General features: G+C 35.6%; 1 protein-coding gene and 1 long non-coding RNA gene across 21 annotated transcripts in view; one reads left to right on the plus strand and one right to left on the minus strand.

The window, feature by feature from the left end:
* LOC141380246 (uncharacterized) overlaps positions 1-14061 on the minus strand; it is a 146954-nt gene that overhangs the window by 69192 nt on the left and 63701 nt on the right. For 3 of the 10 annotated variants that reach the window (XR_015522449.1, XR_015522456.1, XR_015522447.1), the window contains 2 exons: positions 11911-12156; positions 8613-8696 (listed from right to left, as the gene is read on the minus strand). The exons of 6 other annotated variants lie outside the window; for them this stretch is intronic. This is a non-coding gene — a long non-coding RNA (uncharacterized LOC141380246). Of the gene's footprint in view, positions 1-8612; positions 8697-10335; positions 12157-14061 lie in introns of those variants that run through there. One more of the 10 variants, XR_015522446.1, reaches the window with a different exon arrangement.
* Positions 1-14061, plus strand: part of ephb3b (eph receptor B3b) — an 86867-nt gene that overhangs the window by 23755 nt on the left and 49051 nt on the right.

Raw genomic sequence — 14061 nt, forward strand, 5'->3', positions numbered from 1 at the left:
TTTGACATTTCAGAATCTTTAAATTATTTTTTAAATTTTATTAAATTTTTATTTTATTGTTATTTATGTTTAATTTCAAGTTTTCTTTGACATGTCTAAATCTTTTTTATTTATTTGTTTTAATTAATTAGTTAATAACTTAAATAATTTGTTTAATTAATTATATCAAAGAAATGACAGGAAGGTAACACCAGAATATTTTTAAACATTTATTTTAAATGTCAAGTTTACTTTGAAGTTTCATAATCTTTTTTTTATTTTTATTTTATTTTATTTCTATTCTATTTTATTTAATTTATTTAACATATTTTTATTTAAAAAATAAATGACAGCAAAATGACACAAGAAACAATAGAACATTTCTTACATTTATTTTTACTCTACTGTATCATGTCATTTTTATTTTATTTAAATTTGTATTAATTTATATTTGTTTTTTGTTTATTTTCTTAAACATATCAAAGAAAAAACAGCAGTGACACCAGAAAAAGCTGAATAATTTTTCTTGTTGTTATTATTGTGTTATTTATCTTCAATTAATTTTCATTTCTCAATATTTATTATTTATTTATTTATTTATTTTTGTATTTACTTATTTAATATTATGTTAAATATTTTTTTTGTCAAAGAAATAAAGGTAACAAAGTAACACAATTTTTATATAATGTCAAATTAACTAAATGGAACATTTCTGAATCTTTTTTTCATTTATTAAATTGTTTTCATTTAATTTATTTTTTTTTAATTTTATTTATTTTATTTTCTGTTTTTCTATTTACAAATAAATAACAGCAAGATGACACTAGAAACATTAGAAAGACATTTTTTTTTTTACGTTTATTTTAAATGTCAAGCTCACTTTGGCATTTTAAAATATTTTATTTATTTATTTTATCGTTATTATTTTTTATTTTATTTTTTATTTTATGTTATTATTTAAAATATCAGAAAAATGACAGCAGGGTGACACCAGAAACATAAAAGCAAGATTTTACCTGGTGTTTATTTATTTATTTATTTATTAAATAACACATATTCTAGATGGTGACATGGTGGCTCAGTGGTTAGCACTGTCATCTAAAAGCAAGAAGGTCGCTGGTTTGAGTTTGTATGTTTTCCGTGTGTTTGTGCGGGTTTTCTCCGGGTGCTTCGGTTTCCCTTACAGTCCAAACACATGGGCTATAGGTTAACTAAATAAACTAAATTGACCGTAGTGTGAATGTGAGAGTGTATGGGTGTTTACCAGTACTGGGTTGCAGCTGGAAGAGTATCCACTGTGTAAAACACATGCCAGATAAGTTGGCGGTTCATTCCGCTGTGGTGACCCCTGATAAATAAAGTGACTAAGCCGAAAGAAAATGAACGAATGACGTATTTCAGTTTGAGCAACACAATGAAGCAAATTCAGCTCTTCTGCTGAACTCTATCCTTTTCCTGCATCGCTCTGACCTTTTCTAACCTCCACATATGCTTCGTTATTTTGCCAGTGCCATTTAAGAGATGCTTTAGCAGTCAAAGTGCACCTCCTCCTTTCCCAAACCCTCTATAAACCTGTTTACCCTCAGCAGCTTGCATTTTCAGCAGGCTGGTTGAGTCATCTGTATTTATTCTAGCTGCCCCTGCTCCCCGCTGACAGTAATGGAGACCCGGAGAGCGTGATGGAAAGGGAGAGCAAAAGAGAGAAGGGGTTTCAGAGATACGGGGGGAATGAGAGAGAATGAAGTGGATGGAAAGGAAAGACTGTGATCAGCGTCGGCCTGTCAAAACACCTTCCTGTTGACTGATACACCCGCAGACACTTGGGAGAAGAAGACGGAGATGGAAAACGTAGGGAAGATTTAAAGAAAGAGAGGTTGAGACTCAAGAACAACATGCTTTTATGTTGGGTTAGGGTATACAACCTAGGGCTGCACGATATATTGCTTCAGTATCGATATTGCAACGGGCGCATCTGCAATACAGTCACATTGTAGGATCTACGATGTTGAGTTGAGATTATAGTTGACCGCGAACCACAGTTCGGGGATTTGCGGAGTCATATTTTAACAATAAAATAGTTAAAGTTTATAATTTGCATGCGTTTCTAAAGGCCTGCGCCTTATTTCAAAATATTTTATTTGGCATTTCTTAAATTTAATTAATTAGTTTATTAATTATTTTTAAAAATTATTATTTATTTAATTTTTTATGTTTTTATTTTAAGTAATTAACTCATATATTTATTTATTTTAATTAATTAATTTAATTTTTTTAGTTTATTAAAATGAGTTTATTTATTGTTATTTTTTATTATTAATTTATTTTAATTCATTATATTATTTTTAATGTCAAAGAAATGATAGCAACGTGACACCCGAATTATTTTTTTGAATATGTATTTTCTTTGAGATGTCTAAATCTTTTTTATTTATTTGTTTTAATTAATTAGTTAATTACTTAAATAATTTGTTTCATTAATTAAATCAAAGAAATGACAGGTAGGTAACACCAGAATATTTTTAAACATTTATTTTAAATGTCAAGTTTACTTTGACATTTCTTAATCTTTTATATTTATTTATTTTTATTTTATTCCTATTCTATTTTATTTAATTTATTTAACATATTTTTTATTTAAAAATAAATGACACAAGAAACAATACAACATTTCTTACATTTATTTTTACTTTTATTTTTACTCTTTACTGTATCATGTCATTTTCATTCTATTTAAATTTGTATTAATTTTTATTTGTTTTTTGTTCATTTTCTTAAACATATCAAAGAAAAAACAGCAGTGACAGTTCGGGGATTTGCGGAGTCATATTTTAACAATAAAATAGTTAAAGTTTATAATTTGCATGCGTTCCTAAAGGCCTGCGCCTCATTTCAAGAGATTGCAGAACATTAAACTGTACCATTTGTAACTTTAATAATGATTAATTTTACTGAATTATTTATATAATGAAGACTATGTCTACTTCCGAAATCGCCTACTACTCAGTAGGTATTGCATTGGAATTTACTACACGACCGTTAGCAAAGTACATTCTATACAGTATGAATGTGAGTAGTATGAATGGACCTCAGACGTACTACATCCGCCATTTTGTCATGATCATGTGACATAACCACGACAGGTGCATCGCTTCACTCCTATTCATGAATTCTCTCATGGAGCATCATGGGATAGCGTAGCACCCATTGGATGCGCATTACAGAATCTCGTCTAAAGTAGTAGGTACCTCTTGCATACTGTTTTTCAAATTCTATGAATTCGGACTTGCTATTCGATTCACAATACTGTTTTAGTAAACTATATAGTATGGAAGTATGCGATTTCGGACGCAGCCTATATTTTATGATTTGACTAGCGCTAATGTTTGCAAGACGTGCATTAATTTTGCTGAACTATTTATATAATGAAGACTATGTCTACATCCGAAATCGCCTACTACTCGGTAGGTATTGCATTGGAATTTACTACATGACCGTTAACTAAGTACATTCTATACAGTATGAATGTGAGTAGTATGAATGGACCTCAGACGTACTACATCCGCCATTTTGTCATGATCATGTGATATAACCACGACAGTTGCATCACTTCTATTCATGAATTCTCTTAGGAAGCTTCATGGGATAGCGTAGCGCCCATTGGATGCGCATTACAGAATCTCGTCTAAAGTAGTAGGTACCTCTTGCATACTGTTTTTCAAATTCTATGAATTCGGACATGCTATTCAATAGGGATACTCAAATTAATCGATTAACCGTTAACCGAAATGGTGCGTTTGTAACCGATTAATGATATCAGTTAAACGATTAAAAATTTTATTTCTCATTTTATTACTCATCCTAGAGTAGCAGTTTGTTTTCAAGACAACTACAGAGAACTTTTAAAGACATAGGAGAGACTAGTGCTCGCTGTTTCAAGTTATCGAGAGCTGTATAAATTTACAAATATGGAATATGACAGTAGTATTAAATATTACAATTGTAACAACATAGACAGCAACACTCTTGCATGATCAATACCCAGCTGATCCAGTCGTTTCATAGTGACATTTTTCGCATGTCAATTTGTTTAAAAAAATGTAAAAAAAATAATTTAATTGTAATCTGACTAGTTAACTATTAATAACTGATTAACGAGCCGCGGTTGTCGGTAAGCAAAATTAACCAAAATGAGCATCCCTACTATTCGACTCACAAAACTGTTTTTGTATACTATATAGTATGGAAGTATGCGATTTCGGATGCAGCCTATATTTTATGATTTGTCTAGCGCTAATGTTTGCAAGATGTGCATTTATTTTGAACTGTGATCAATACTGTCAACTGGTTCAGCCTACAGCCAGTCAGAATCTAGAATTTCAACAGACCATGGAATAAATTGCAACATATATTGCAGAAAATCTAAACACTGCAATGTCGAATTTTTCTAATATTGTAAAAAATCCTAAAAATGTACGATGTTTTAGGCTAGTGTACCATTTTTATGGATTATCAATATATTTTAGAAAGAGGGCTGTCCGTGTGAAGATGTGAGGAAAACAATATACTTTACGGCATTTAAAATATTTTGTGTCAATATTATAAAAAGTTATGCAATCATTTATTAAATAATAAAAATAAGCAAATTTTCGTATTTACCCAAGACACTTTTCATTTTCAATTTTGTTTCATATATATAAATCAATGCCTAATATCCAATAGCCAGAAAGTGTTTCCTTTTTTATAAATTGTTAAAATAATTGTGTCTGTGATGCAGCAACTCCATCGAGTGTTGTATACACCATGATTTTATATAAAATTCACTTTAATGTGTGATATGACTAAAATCGGGTCATAAATGAATATTTTCTCAATTCAAATGAGTAGAGGCTTGGACTAGGGATGCAACGATTAATGGTTAATTAATCATAAAGGCTTCTCAACACCGCATTTTTGCACTGCAACTAAACAAAGTTATGCCAACTGCTCGCTAGTTTAAAGCTTGTACACCAAGGCTTATAAGCACGCACACTGGATTAACTATGGCTGATGCTATTAACTAAGGGCCATTCACACACCGCGTCTTTTGCGCACGCAAGTTCGTAAACAATTTAGTAATATAGTTGATCAAAAATGCAAGATTAGAGGTTCAGCAGCCTTTGACTACATTTGTTCTCTTTAAAAGGGAAAAACTTTTCATTTACATTGGACAATACTATTTATATATTCGTTGCAGTGTCATTTATTTTCAATTTTAAATTATTACATTTAAACGTCAAAACCTTTTTTCACTTATTTATATTTCACTTTTGTTTTTTATTAATTTATTTTGCTTAATATTTTAATATTTATTTAATTTTATTTTAAATAACGCTTCAAAATATAAGGAGTTTTCATGTGATTTTCTAAATGTGTGGTGTTTTGAAATTAATGAATGCATAATAATCATGATAACCGTAATTATTCCTCCGACTATAACCCTACAACCAAAATCTATACTCGTTGCATCCCTAGCTTAGACCTGGAAACAGAATTTCATACTTCACGACTTAACAAGCGTATAAAAGTGTTGCTTTCCCCTAAGAAAACGAGTAGCTGAGTTTCCTTCAAGAAACTCACAAAATCATTGTGTTCTCTATAGCTCACGAATTTGGCGACTACACAACATTTGTCAAGGGAACGCAAAAGCATTAAATACAACTTTACCTCGGTATTTCCAAACTCTGCTTCTAAAGTTTTCTGTCATGAGTGTGTAAACCCCCAAACCGAAACTCTTCCTTCGAAGTCATGAACACGTGACCGTTGAAACCGAAATATGACTATGAGGAACATCACATGCTCTGAAATTGTGTTAAGCTAGTGTTTGAGGCTGGAAAGCCACGAACAACGCATCATGCATCATAAAAGTACAGCTGTGTTTCTCTTTGATCAATAAACACTATTATTAACCTTGAGTAATGTTGCCTGAGGCATGAGAAGACATCATACTGTAATGTTTCAAGAGGACAACTGTAGTGCACAAGAATTTGAATGAAAGTCTATGGTGGATATTGATTTAGCGGTAAGGCATTTGAGGGATTTCTAACTGAAACAGACCAAAGCTAAAATGATGAACACAGACGATGCCTACGCAGTCTTGTTTGCCTTGTGGCCGTACAATAGCTGGCCTTTACAAGGAGAGACAGGAACGCATTAATTGATTGTACTCCTGTAGCAAAGTGAGTCAAACAGACGCTCTCGTTTAGTGTGAAATCTGTAATCGGATCAACGCTTCGGTATCAGAATACGCAAGCGTGTTAGCTTAAGTGCTCATTAATAGCTGATTCGTGCTTTATCTGCATCTCGACGCATCTTGTGTACTGTCTAGCCACAACAGAGAAACTGCAGTATTGTAACTCTTCGCTAAGTGCTTCAGGGGACACACACCCAATTCAGGTTGACCACAATGGGTGTAAAGCAAAATGGCGTGTGTAATTTTATATCATGCTATTGTACGTTTCTTGCTTACCTTATTTTGTTATTTTTATTTGAAATTACTCCATTATTAAGTCAATTTCTTTATTATGATTTTATAATGCTGTAATAGATACACTATTATATTAACATATTATCCCAGCACTCTTAAAAGAGCATCTTTGTACTTTGTTATTAATCTAAGGTACTAATTATTTCACACCAGTTAGTTACAAGAACTCAACTATAAGAACTATAAGCTTGGGGTAGAGCTTGTGAGTGTGTCTCAATAGAACTAATTTCAACCTTGAAGAACTATAGAACTAATTTCAAACTAACCTATAGAACTAATTTCAACCTGGAAGAACTATAGAACTAATTTCAAACTAAACTATAATTCTATTTTCAATCTGAAAGAGCTATAGAACTAATTGGAAACTAAACTATAGAACTAATTTTAACCTGGAAGAACTATAGAACTAATTTCAACCTGGAAGAACTACAGAACTGATTTCAAACTAAAATATAAAACTGATTTCATACTGGAGGAACTATAGAACTAATTTCAACCTGGAAGAACTATAGAACTAATTTCAACCTGGAAGAACTACAGAACTGATTTCAACCAGGAAGAACTATAGAACTATTTTCAAACTAAACTATAGAACTAATTTCAACCTGGAAGAACTAGAGAACTAATTTCAAACTGAACTACAGAACTAATTTAAAACTAAACTATAAAACTAATTTCAACCTGGAGGAACTATAGAACTGATTTCAACCAGGAAGAACTAAAGTACTATTTTCAAACTAAACTATAGAACTAATTTCAACCTGGTTAAACTATAGAACTAATGTCTAACTATAGAACTAATTTCAACCTGGAAGAACTGTAGAACTGTTTTTAAACTAAATAATAATACTTATTTCAACCTGGACGAACAATAAAACAAATTTCAAATTAAAATATAGAACCAATTTAAAACTATACTATAAATCTAATTTCAACCTGGAAGAACTATAGAACTTAGTTCAAACTAAACTATAGAACTAATTTCAAACTAAACTATAGAACTAATTTCAACCTGGAGGAACTATAGAGCTGATCATATACTAAACTACAGAACTAACTTCAACCTTGAAGAACTACAGAACTAATTTCGAACTAAACTACAGATCTAAACTCACCCTGGAAGAACTATAGAATATAGAAATAATTTCAAACTAACCTATAGAACTAATTTTAACCTTAAAGAACTATACAACTGATTTAAACCTTGAGGAACTATAGAACTAAGTTCAATCTGAAAGAACTGTAAAACTAATTTCATCGTTGAAGAACTATAACTCTAATTTCATACTAAACCATAGAACTAATTTCAACCTAGAAGAACTATAGAAGTAATTTCAACCTATAGAACTAATTTTAAAGTAAACTATAGAGCTAATTTCTACCTGGCTTATTTTCTGGTTGCATTCGCACCATCATGATGAACTCTAAAGTGCTCTGAACTAGGAGAAAACTTAGTTCCCCCAAATGGCAATCCTAGTGTGAATATTGTTCCTAGTTCCTGTGTGAAAGCCCCACTATGCTCATTTTACGGCTAGAATGTCACCCATTCATTAAGCCAAAATGCATTACAGCTCTTACAGTTATTCACTGGCATACATGGATATTGGGGAAGTCTCACTGTACTTCTTCAGGATACATAGCAGAAGCACAGTCATGCTAGCTAAAGATACACATTTAGACACAGTTGTGAGCACACCTGGTTAGCAGACAGTTGCCCGAGGGCCTGTCTGTTCATCAGATTGACTGTGTTCTGTAATTAAAGACCTCGGGATAAAGGAAGAAAAGAGTATGAGTCTGGATAAAGGGGTGCAATTCCCATTTCTAAGGCTGGGACTGGAATGCACTACGGGGTTCACCGGTTTAAATATTCATCTTGGCTCATCTTTTTGCTCTCTGTGTGAACCCGGAGTGCTTGTCTTTGTGCTGTCTGCGAGAGTGAGCGTCTGACTCTGTTTGATCAAAGCACTATCTGTAACCCCGTTCCCTTGATGGTGTCAACTTCAAAATCCAGACCCCCCTTCCCTAAAACCTTGGGCCTATCCCACTGCCTTCTACTGTCATACGAACATCTAATTAACACAACAAACAAAAATGAGGCTGTCGCACTTACACTCTTTGTCACCATCCTGTCAAAATTCCGGCTTAGAGATTTCCCACTAATTCGTAGCTTGAATGATGAAATCTGGTTAGTTCTCTGTGAAAAATAATACACAAGGATGATATTTTCATTGTTTCACATGTCATAATAGCCATGTGGGGAAGAATTAGTATTTAGCTCAGTGGTTAGCACTGTCAGCTCACAGCACTGGTTCGAGTCTTGGCTGGCTAGGCCTGGAAGGAGCTTGCATGCTCTCCCCATGTTGGTGTGGGTTTCCTCCTGGTGCTCTGGTTTCCCCCACAGTCCAAAGTCATAAGTTGGATGAACTAAATTGGTCGAAGTGTATGAAAGCGTGTGTTTGATGCCCCGTTTACACTTGTGCGATTTAGTTTTAAAACGGCGTTTTAGATTAAAAATGATCCGCGTCCACACTAGCGTTTCGCCTAGCGTTTCTGAACATATCTCCGTCCACACTACGCCACCAAAAACGTATATCACGTGACCATTTGCGCACTCTGGGCATGCACGTTCTGGTATAAACAGGAAGCATTTGTCTCTCCCGGCATTTGGTTATTGTTAGTCAACAAACGCCGGTTGAACAATGAACGCGATAGCAAAGAAAGCAAGAGAGGTATTTTTGTGGACAGTAGACGAGTTTGAGTTGTTACTAAACACAACAACTGAATAACTAAAAAATGGCTCCTAAAACAGACAATAGTGCAAACAACACTCCCATTTCTGTGTCCATGTTGTTGTTTACAAAGAAGGCTAGTCTGTTGTGTCTTCCGGTAGCGTGAAAGTCATGTGTTATAGTCATGTGATAGGGGCTTGACGAATTAGGGAAGGATACGCGATGACAAAAAAGCCCCAATCAGGTAGCGAATCTCAGCAGCCCCGCCTCTGTTTTCAGATGTCTCCGTTTTCCCCCATCCACACTGAGACAGAGCAGCAGCGTTTCAGAATGAAAACGGCCTCTCCAGCATTTCCAAAACGCTCCGTTTTTGGAACTCAAAAACTCTGGCGTAGTGTGGACAGATGGCGTAACCATAGCAAAGTTTATGCGTTTTCAAAGTAAAACAAAGTTAGTTGTTGCGCGCGTACTGAAGAGCGTGCCTGGTCTCCACCAATAACTATAGTGCAGTGAGAGCACTTGTGCCATTGTCCTGTGGCTGCCGTCGCATCATCCATGTGGATGCTGCACACTGGTGGTGGTGCGCAAAGACCCTCCCCCTCATGTTTGTGAAGTGCTTTGGGTGTATGGCCATACACCATTAATGTGCTATATAAATACACATTACATTCAGCTGTGTTTAAGAACATGCTCAAATGTTAGCGGGAAATGCCTGTTTATAAAATTTCAGGATCAACTGGTTCTACAAAAGTTGTCATTGGGGTGGTACCTTTTCAAAAGGCACACTTTAGTACATTAAAGGTCCACATTTGTAACTTTAAGGTGCATATTAGTACCTTAAAAAGTACAAAAGTATACCTTGTGGTACCTTTAAGGTACCAAAGTGAACCTTTTAGGTACAAAAGTAAGCCCCAGAGATAGCTTTTGTACTTTCTTTTCTGAGAGTGTTTCGTAATTCGACTTCTTATCAATTAGAAATGATCAGACCGGAGGTTTTGAATATCAGAAAATAGACTTTATTCGTCATAATAAAGCAGAGAAAGAGCAGAGCAGACCTCATAGCATTCTCCTCCTCTTTCTCTTACTCTTTCTTTTTTTTTTTTTGAATATCCTTATAAGTGTAGTCTGATAATAAAACAATTCTGAATTGTCTACATGTCGGTGTACCATAGAAAGTAATAATTTTGACTCCCCTATTGGAAATAATGTGGTAATAATTTATAATTTGGTCACAAATTGAGTGCAGCATCTGCAGATTCGACAGTGGGCCTTGTTAGTACGTAAATGGCCCAGAGAGTGACAGGCATTGTGCTGTGACTGACGGCAAGTGGACGGATGTGGATGAGGAGACTCCTTTCATGGGATTCCCATGGAGGTTTGAGGAGGGTGTTGGAGATCCAGCCATCTACATCAAGAAGCCTCCACCAATTAGAGGTTGCACGCCAGCTCGCCAAAAGCAGCCTTCTCTCTAATCACCACACTCCAGTGTGGCACAAAGGCCCGGGCCGTTCACCACATTTCAATTTAAATAGGACGCCCCCCCCTTCCCCTTCTTTTGCTCCGTGCTTTTTCAACGACTTTCCCCTCTCTCCCCCACTTTCTGCCTGCTTCACCTACCGCCCCCCCAAGAGCTAATAAAAGCAGTAACAAAAGCGCATACAAAGCAATCAGTCTAATAGCTTTAATAAGTTTAATGCAGTGTTTTCCCCACGCTGTTGACACATCTCAGTGTTGGGAGGCAAAACAGAGCTCAAGTGTTTGGAGACAGAGAGTGACATTCTTTTATTTTGTGGGGGTTTTTTGTCATTGGGCCTGCCACTCGGGACCGCTTCACAACAGCTTAGCAAGAGACAAAACTGGCAGGTCTTTAGATACAAAATGGAACAAATAGATATGTCTGCTAAAAGGATAAAAAATAAACCTATTGAGAGATTAAAAACAAATAAAAATATGAAATATTAATCATCTATGAAAGCGTATCTCCAAAATAAAATAAAATAAATAAGTTTTTTGGGGCCCAAAATGTTAAATATGCAATCATTCATTCATTTTCTTTTCGGCTTACTCCCTTTATTAATCTGGGGTCGCCACAGGGGGATGAACCTTCAACTTATCTAGCACATGTTTTACAGAGCGGATGCTCTTCCAGCTGCAACTCATAACTGGGAAACACTCTCATTCACACTCATACACTACAGACAATTTAGCTCACCCAATTCACCTATACCACATGTCTTTGTACTTGTGGGGTAAACCGGAGCACCCGGAGGAAACCCACGCCAACACAGGGAGAACATGCAAACTCCACACAGAAATGCCAACTGACCCAGCTGAGGCTCGAACCAGCGACCTTCTTGCTGTGAGGCGATCACTGCGCCACCTTGACACCCCTGTTAAATATGCAGTCACAAAATATTATGATTATGCAGATTCTTGATATTTTAATCATCCTTATTGACCAATCCCAACAACACTGACCAATCCAACAGCATGAGTTCGGAGGCGGAGCTTTGCTTTTGAACGCCCAATAGCAGCCAGCATTTCTAAAACCAGTCAAGCAACCTTTTATTCATTTTTTTGTCATTTTCCCAGCTCCATTCGCTGATGCTAATGGTGCAGAAAGCACTTACTTCACCTTTGATTTCCATAAATGCAAATCAACATGTAAATTCGACTCACTTTAGTCCTCAATCCACACAATCCCGACCGGGTCCCTGCCGGAGAGGGTTTCCAGCTTTCCACATTCTCCAAACAGCACAGGAGAAGCAGTGGCTGAAGCTGCGAGTGCTCGGTCTGCTGTAATCTCTCACCTGTCGGCCCACACGCCACTGACTCACCAGCTAAATCCTCTCCGCATTCTTCACATCAATAGAGGAGGGTTTGTTCACATACCCCTCTTTTTGTTTAAAAGAAGAAGGTTGCTTTCTGGAACAAAGGAATATATGAAGGCGCTTGTAAAACCATAGAAAGGATATGCGTGTCTACAGGTTTATGTGGTTTACAGAGACACAAAGTTGACAAAGTAGTAAAGAATTAAATACAACATATATGAACACACACAGCCGCTTACAGTCTCCGATATGATATCAATTACAGAAAAACTACAAACAACATACATTTAGTCCTTATTTGGGTTCAAAAACTACACAAAAATATAGCCTACAGTCAGAGCAAACCTCTCGTCTGCATCTTTATTCTTCACCAGCACACGTAGCCTCTGTTAGAAAGTAATTCCGTCATTCAGGGCTCATAATAGTCCAAAAGGTGACGATAATAGTTAAACATGGCAGCTTGTTCGGTTTTCTGGCTTCTCCTTTGTTCTCCGCGCTTCACTCTTGCGTTTGTTCGTTTCTAAATGAATTGGATGTCAGAAGCACTTCAGTAATCATGGGCACGTTATTTTTCATCAGCTCAAGAAGTTCTTTATTTCAAATATAGACCCACTGCATGCACAAAGAAAGAGAAACCGCTTGCGATTTAGACGACCTTTAAAAAAACAACGGGGCACAGTATAGATTAGTCTCTACTTCTTGGTTTTGTGGCTGTTTAGCAAGAAGATGACAAGGTTTGTTTCAGCTTGGGTCGACCGTGGCTCGTTATTATATGTATATATTATTACAGTGTAATGTCTTGGCTGTGTATTTAAAAATGGTGGTTTCTTTCATTTTGTTGTCCTGCTTGTTCACGAGTGACTGACGTATGTAAACCAATAGCGTTCAGTTGTGCGTCTAGCTACGCCTTTTGGCACCCTTTTGTCATGCTAGGTAACCTTGGCAAATGGTACACAAAAAGTGGTATAGTATGTTTTTTTTTGGTACCCTTTGACTGTGGAAACGGCCATAAAAGCGTACCAAACTGTACCGTAATGTACTGCACCACTCTATAATTCAGGATTCAAGGCAAGAAAGAGGAAAACAACAAAAGCTAATCAGATTCAGAGTATCTGCCGTGGTTTTCATTCACTCCTAGTGTTTTAAACACTAAATGTTTGCACCTTTTTAGTCTTAATACAAATACTTTTGGTCTTTACAAAGAATTTAAAATATAACTTGCCTGTTTATTTTCATACAACTACATAAATAAAAACATAGCTAATAAAAATAGCATTTTTCTAGGCAAAAGTATTAACCTTATTCTCCGTGTACGAGCAGGCGCAGCCATTTCAACCTATTTGGCTTGAGACTTCCGGTCTCAGTCACTTCCATTAATTTTTAGACATTAAAAACAGCTCGTTTTAATGCTTGATGTTGGAAACTGATGTTTTCCTATTATATTGTTCTACTTGGTCTGTATAGTCATGCAAACACTTGCTTGTTGAGCGAGTAGTTTGACCGCTTTCTGCCGTTTATTATCCCTAGTCATTTCTCCCATAGGCAACTGAATCGGACGATCTAAACGATTGCAAAAACGAGCGCACTTCCGTAACGAAGAGTAAGGTCAATATAGTAAGAAATATAGTTATCACAATACTCAATGACAATATTTGTGCAGCCCTAATACTTATCAACATTTTTTGACTTTCAAGATTTGCCACAGGTTTCCTGTAAGGGTTGGGTTTAGAGGTAAGGGTAGGGTCGGGCATATAATAAGCCCTTTTTTATTGTAAAAAATACATTACGACAATAGAGAGTCCCTGTCAACCATGAAACACAAGTATGTGTGTGTGTTGATTCAAGTGTTTCTGTGTCTTCCTCTGTTATTAGCGCTGCTCTGTCATTAGAGGATTAGAATGGAGGAGCTGACCTTTCTTACATCAATATGTGCGTGTTTGTGTTTCGACATGCTACTCTGACAAGAGGAATTTGCCATCGAATCGGCGTATGTCATGCA

Source organism: Danio rerio, chromosome 22 (genome assembly GCF_052040795.2).
Source record: "Danio rerio strain M-AB ecotype USA chromosome 22, GRCz13ab, whole genome shotgun sequence".
In the NCBI taxonomy this organism is placed as follows: domain Eukaryota; kingdom Metazoa; phylum Chordata; class Actinopteri; order Cypriniformes; family Danionidae; genus Danio; species Danio rerio.